The 6,801-nt window shown below is 54.6% G+C and overlaps 1 pseudogene across 1 annotated transcript; it reads right to left on the bottom strand.

Annotated features, from left to right (window-relative positions):
• Positions 1 to 2,423: 2,423 nt before the first annotated feature.
• On the bottom strand, positions 2,424 to 5,216 carry LOC309850306 (Golgi-associated RAB2 interactor protein 4 pseudogene; annotated as a pseudogene). Its single transcript has one exon. The product of its transcript is annotated as a Golgi-associated RAB2 interactor protein 4 pseudogene (transcript).
• Positions 5,217 to 6,801: the final 1,585 nt, after the last annotated feature.

The following is a 6,801-nucleotide window of genomic DNA, read 5'->3' as shown; positions in this document are numbered from 1 at the left end:
ACGTGGGAGGTGTTGCCTCACCCCTCTCTGAACCATCGCCTCCACCTTGAGCAAGTCCTTTCAATGCTCTGACCTCCCCTTTGCTGATCTGCCAAACGGAGACCTGGGACAATCAGATGAACTTTAAATCATGAATGAACTCTAAGGGGCTCAGTGCTGTTCAACAGCCAAATGCTATGCAGATGTCTTTATTCCACACTCACATTTACCTGCACTTGCCTGTGTGGAAATCAGAGGGTCAAAGGAATGGGAAGTGCTCTTTTTGTAACTTCGCTGCCTTGAGTCCAGGGAAAAGCTGCTTACGAGTCAACTATTAATTCTCTCTCCCCATAGCAACGAGTCTTCTCTGAAGCTCTGGGTTAATGATTCTTCTTCTTCTTCTTTTTTTTTTTTTTCTCCTAAAGATTTTATTTATTTATTTGACAGAGGGAGAGAGGTCACAAGTAGGCAGAGAGGCAGGCGGAGAGAGAGGAGGAAGCAGGCTCCCTGCCTAGCAGAGAGCCCGATGCGGGTCTCGATCCCAGGACCCTGGGATCATGACCTGAGTTGAAGGCAGAGGCTTTAACCCACTGAGCCACCTAGGCACCCCTGGGTTAATGATTCTGAGGTTGTTTTCTTCGCGGGGCCAAACCGTATCTAATCTTTGGCATGGTGTATTCTTTAAGAATAACTTGACTCGCTCCAATAATTCTCCATTCTGGGGTTGTGAACCTTGCTCGGCCCGAGGAAACGGTGACTGTGTGGGGGTCCCTGGCTCCGTTCCTTCCTCCTCCGTGCCCCCACCCCATGGCCACGGCCACCTTCCCTTCACAAAGAGGAGAGACTCCTCTCCTCTCCTCCCCCACTGAAGGGCCAAGCACGGATGCTGGGACCTAACAGATTATCTCCCTCACGTGAAGTTTAAGGATTTGTTTTCTGAACTCTGAAGGGGAGACTTGGTAAGGGCAAACCCCTTTAAATTGTTTCTCCGTGCCCAAGTTTAGTTAGTGGAGGTGGGAGAAACGGATTGTAGGGAGATTCCCGACTGGCCCCTGGAACCCCAGGCTGTTTATGGCTGCAGTGCAGGTCACACAGAGGCTGGGGATGGAAGTCTGGGAGCCAGACACCGCTCACGGGTGGTCTGGGCACTCTTGAGAGAAGACCAGCTGACGGCCGGGAACTCACCGAAATTCAAAAACCAGCTCGCAGAGGCCCACTACCAAGAGTCCCCCAGCTCGATCCCTCCCTCCCCTTAATCTAGCACATTTGGTGCAGAGTTTGGGAACACAGTGGTGGAAATGCTTTGCATAAAGGAGTGGGTCACTGTTCTGCAAAGGTTCCACTGTGCCGTAGGAACAAGTTCACTTTTCAGTGCTCCTCTGTGTAGGTCACTGTTCTGCAAAGGTTCCACTGTGCCGTAGGAACAAGTTCACTTTTCAGTGCTCCTCTGTGTAAAATAGAGATTACATGTACCGTCGGTAATTTATGCCAAGAACCCAGAACCCAATTTAAAGAGACCAGACCTTCCAGACAGAAGACAAACACTTTTGTGCGTACATAAGAGTGAAAACGTAAGGGAAGGTGTTGGTATGTCTGGAGCAGAAATTTCATCATAACCGCCCCGGCATTTCGCGGACCATTCAGACTGCAGAGATCTGATGGCCCAACAGAACATTTCCAACAGCACTGAAAGCCCGGTCTTCGCCTCATGATCTTGTCTTGCCTTTTCACACTGTCCTGAATTTTGCGTGTACTGTTCCCTTGTGTTTTGTCCCACATGTACTTTTAAAATGTTTTACCACATGTACTTTCGATTTTTGTTTTGGAACTATTCTGCAGGTGGAATAGGTGACAGCCACAGAATCGGTGTTTATGCTAGGCCGGGGTATGCAGCTAGGCCGGGGTATGCAGCTGTACACTATCTCTGTCACATCCCACTCTATTGTCAGTGGTGCTGATAGTAATTTGGGCTGCTTGCAGTGTTTTGCTACTTTTTGCTATAAACGTTCTCAGTGCCTTAGCAAGTTCTTTCCTTGGTGTATATACCCTGGGTATAGACAGGTTCTCAGTCTAGCTGAGAATATTGCCAGCACAGGCTGCTGTTCCCCTCTGCTGGCAGATGCTGGCAGATCCCCAAAGATGAGGAGTCCCCCCCCCCCATTCTTTCTTTGTCCCTGTTCTTTGTCTATGGACCCTCAGGGGTTAGGAACATTCATTGAACTAGAGAAATGGGGGAGGTGGAGCTTTCTGGGCCATAGTATACTTTCAACTGTGGCCCGGAGAAACAAGCCAGACAGGCCTTGAGGCAGGATGCTTTGGCTCTGAGCATGGGTGTGAGGTGGGGGCGGTCCTCGACTGGACCCTTGGGTCTTAGGTGGCAGCCCCCCTGTGAGGTCACCACTGGGCTGCAGGACCTAGAAATTCAAACACAATGCAGCATGCCATTTTTTAAAAATTTTTTTATTTTATTTTTTGTAATGTCTCCTGGGAGAGGTCCCCCAGCTGCCCAATATCTGGGCCTAGGAAGTTCCATCCCTCCATGACCTCCGATGTCCGGCTCCCTGCGCTCTCCAAGCCCTGGCTGCTCGCCGCCGCCTGGGCGATGGCCTCCACACCACACCGCTCGTGTCCGCAGTCTTCTCCCCCATGGGCACGTCTCTGCGGTGTGGGGAGGCCGCGCGCCTCAGGCAGTGAGGCTGAGTCTCAGGTTCCTCAGGAACCTGCGGATCCTGCCCAGCATCTTGGTGCCTGAGCCCGAGCTGCCGCCGGAGAGGCTCCGCCCCGACTTGTGGGAGGTCCCGGAGTCCTCGGCGCTGGGGGCGTGGCTGATGCCTTCGTCGGGGGCGCGCCTGGCGCGCGCCGGGCTGCTGCGGCCCTTGTCCTCCTTGTGCTCCCGCGCGGCTCTGTGGCTGCCTAAGGAGCGGCTGGAGTCCGCCGGGGCGATCTTGTGCCCCGGGGCCTTGTGGCGGCTGTCGGCGGCCCTGCGGTGGCGGGAAGTGCGGGGGTCTCGCTCCTCCTCCCGGCGCGTGCGGGGCGGCCTTCCCGCCGGCTCCCCACTGCCCGCCGAGCTCGGCGCGTCCCAGAGGAGCTGGCCTTCCGACGCGTCCCGAGCGGCTTCTCCCGCAGGCTTGGCGGCAGCTCCGGGCCCGGCGAACGCCAGGCATCTGCCGGCCTCCCCCGCTGCGAACTCTGCTGCTGTCCCTGCCGCCGCCACTGCCGCAGCTGCCGCGGCCTCCCCGGCGGTCGCCGCCTCGGACGTGGCCCCTGCTGCCGACTCCCTGGAGAGCCCCGGGCAGTTGGGGGCAGCGAAGGTGGGCACGCTGTTGGGTTTGGGGGGGTCCTGAACAGTCTCTTCCCCGCCAGCAAAAGCTGCAGAGGTGGCCCCGGCCACCTCCGAGCCCTCGTGGAGGCTCCGGATACTAACCTGGTCCTGATCCATTATTTGGACATCTGCGCCTGCTGCGTTCCTGCCGTCGTCGTCCTCCAGCAGAGGCATGTCCAGCATGTCCTCTGCTCGAGCGGCGTGGGTTCTGCTGTGAGTGGGCACCGGCGGCGGCCTCAGTACCTGGATAATGCTCTCCCAGTAGGGGAAGAGATCTTCCTGTGCATCCAGTGGGGGGCTCAGCCGCAGGTAGCAGGAGCGGCCGGTGGCGAATTTGAGGCGAAGCATTTGTTTTTCCCGGTCGTGAACAGAAAGCCTCACAAACTTCAAGGGAAGGAGCCTGGTGAGCTCCAGGGTGGTGGAAGCCTTGCGGCCTTTTCCCTTGGTGGCCTGGCCCTGGTCGGAGTACTGTTCACAGCCGGTGGCCGGGCGGGCCAGCAGCAGGACATCTGGGAGCGGGAGGCTGGGGCTGGTGGATGCGATGCCCACGGTCATCATTCGGACTCGGTTGTGCACGTCGACGACTTCCCCTCTTTTGGTGACCTGCACAAAGTCGCTTTCGAGCATGGGTGCGTATTTAAATAGGTCATATTCTCCCTTACGCAGTTGTCGCTGGAGTTTCCCCATGGCGGTGTTGAACATGCCCACCCTGGAGGCGCTGTGGGCGGTGTGATAAGGCGTCAGAGACTCCATGTTTTTGAGTTGGTAGCACAATCGGGCTGGGCCGGCGAGGGGTGGGCGTTGGTCTGGGGGCCGGTCCCTGGAGCTCCTCCTCCTCCTCGACCTCTGTTGGGTTGGCAGAGCGGGCAGCCCCCCTCCTGCTGCACGCGGCTGGCTCTCCTGCTGCAGGCGGCTGGCTCTGTGGCAGGGGTCCCAAATCCACCCCGCGCCCCACAGGCCACAGGCCACAGGCCACAGGCCCCCGCTTTGTCTCAGAACCTCCCAGAGACAGGGGTCAGGGTGGGGGGGATCTGAGGGTGACCGAGGGGATGCTGGTGGGTGCTGGGGTTTTAATCTAAAAAAGAGAAGAACTTGCAGTTTGTAGTGTGAAGTACAAACTGAAGTCTTGGTGAGAGACTAAGCACTCTCTCAGCCTGCACCCCTGAGCGGCCCTATTTATACTCTGCTGCCCTCTGTGACCTGTCACGCTGTCACATACCCCTTAGTGACACCCCCTCAGGGCAGGGCCATCATCCTCCCCCCAAATGTCCCATTGCCCCCACAGAGGACAGGCCCACCCTGCCAGGGACCCAGGCAGGTATCCAAATAAAAATGTCTTCAAATGGAACAATTTTGTGTGGGGAATTTTTTTTTCCCCTCCTCCAAATTCGGAAGATTTAGCAACTGGACAAAATCCATAGGAATTACTATAAGATGATGGGTTGGCAGAGTGTGCAGCCCCCCTCCTGCGGCTCTCGGCTGGCTCTGTGGCAGGGGTCCCACATGGATGGAGGAGGCACCATCCATCTCTATGCCCTTGCAGGGTATATGGCATATGCTTGAACCATTTGAGCTCTTGGTTTCGTTTTATCCAAGAACCCAGAATTGGCAGTCTTGACCCTTAACCTGTTCCTTCATAAGATTGCAGTAGACATGGCTGCTAGCAGCCATTAAGAGCCATTAATGATGACATTAAAAACGGCCTCCCTGTGGGGCGCATGGGTGGCTCAGTGGGTTAAAGCCTCTGCCTTCAGCTCAGGTCATGATTCCCAGAGTCCTGGGACCAGCCCCACCTCGGGCTCTCTGCTCCAAAGGAAGCCTGCTTTCCCCTATCTCTCTGACTGTCTCTCTGCCTACCTGTGATCTCTGTCTGACAAATAAATAAAATCATTAAAAAAAAAAAAAAAAAAAAAAAAAAAAAAAAATAAAACACAAAAGGCCTCCCCTAGGCGCCAGGCCGTGTTCTCCGCATACGACCATGAGAATCCCATCAGGTTTGGTACGGTTCCCACTGCCCCGTTTTATGAAGAGAGTGAGGGGACATCATCAGCCTAACTTCACAGAACTAATGGTCGTAGAGGCCATGTTCACGGGCAGGTCTAGCGGATCCTAAAGCCTTGTTGGGAACCTCCATAGTACTTCACTCCACAAAGCTTGGGCCAGCCACAGGTTTTAAACCAGACTGATTGAAGACCTTTCTGCGGCACTGTCGGAAGTTGCATGACTCCCTGCGTGTGTATGTGTTATGGAGAGAACCTAAGACGCTACTTCAGACAGCGGCTGGGCAGAATTGGGGATTAAATGTTACAGGGGGGCATCTTGGTTCCTCCCCTCGCTTATGCTTCCACAAGCAGCCCATCTGTGGAAACCTGGTTATTGTCTCCTAAGACCACCGCCTCCCACCCAGGTTTTCGTCCCTTCCCCTCCAGTGAAATGAAGCGGGGGTGGCGGGCGGAGTGCTGAGATGTCATCTGCGATTCCAAGAGCTTGCCAAGCAGCCTCCCTGGGCAACAGGAGTGCTTTGGAAGCAGCAACACCTGTGGGGAGCAAGTACCCTTGAGCTTCCTGCCTTACTGCCCCTCCCACACAGCTAGCCGCAGAGTATGTGATTTCCAAACTGTTGCTTGAACGTTCCAGAAGGATTTTCTGCTCCCAAGTCTCGTATCTCCCGGTTTGAGGGTTTGCCCGAAATCCGACATCTGGGATTCATTCCTTGAAAATCAAGGTCTTTCTGTTAAAACGCACACACGTGTTCATCCGCAGGTGAAAGGACAAATGAAAGGTGGTCTAGCCATACAGTGGGATGTTATTCAGCTGTAAAAAGAAAATGAGGTACTGCACCGTGCTACAACAGGGATGAATCCTGAAAATAGGATGCTAAGTACAGGAAGCCAGAGGCAAAACGGCCACATACTGTGTGATTTCATTGAGACGAAATGTTCCAGAAGAGGCAAATCCATAGCTATATCAGAGGCTGACTGGAGGGAGGGGAGTGTAGGGAGCGACTGCTTAATGAACAGGACCGGGATTTCCTTTGTGGGGATGACAATTCTGGAACTAGATAGTGGGGTGGTCTCACAGCATTGTGAACGTACTGAGTTTCACTCTCTCTACAATGGGTACGATGGTAAACTTGATGTTGTAGTTTCTCTCTCTCTTCCACAATGCACATATCCATTCCTGCTTGGAACCCTTTAGAAAGGCCAGTGGCGTGACTCAGCTTTCCATTTCCTCATCTATAAAATGGGGTAAGAGCTGCCGTGAGGATTCAACGAGATCACGCACGTGAAGTGTTGAGCGTATCGTGGAGCTCCATAAATCGTAGCTGTTGTAATCATTCGTCCTCCGCTGGCCCTTCAAGCGTCGGTGCAGCTTCCTTCCTGAGAGCAGTTTTTGAGAAGACAAACTGAGACGCTTCTGGGGTCAGAGCTACTATGAGAACACAGAAGGATGCTCAATGGGCAAAACTGGCTTCTTCTGAGTCCCGGCTTCAGGCAGAT

This window comes from Mustela nivalis (assembly GCF_964662115.1).
Source record: "Mustela nivalis genome assembly, chromosome: 16".
Lineage (NCBI taxonomy): Eukaryota > Metazoa > Chordata > Mammalia > Carnivora > Mustelidae > Mustela > Mustela nivalis.
The sequence above is the reverse complement of the archived record's forward strand: the minus strand, read 5'-3'. Positions and strand labels throughout refer to the sequence as shown.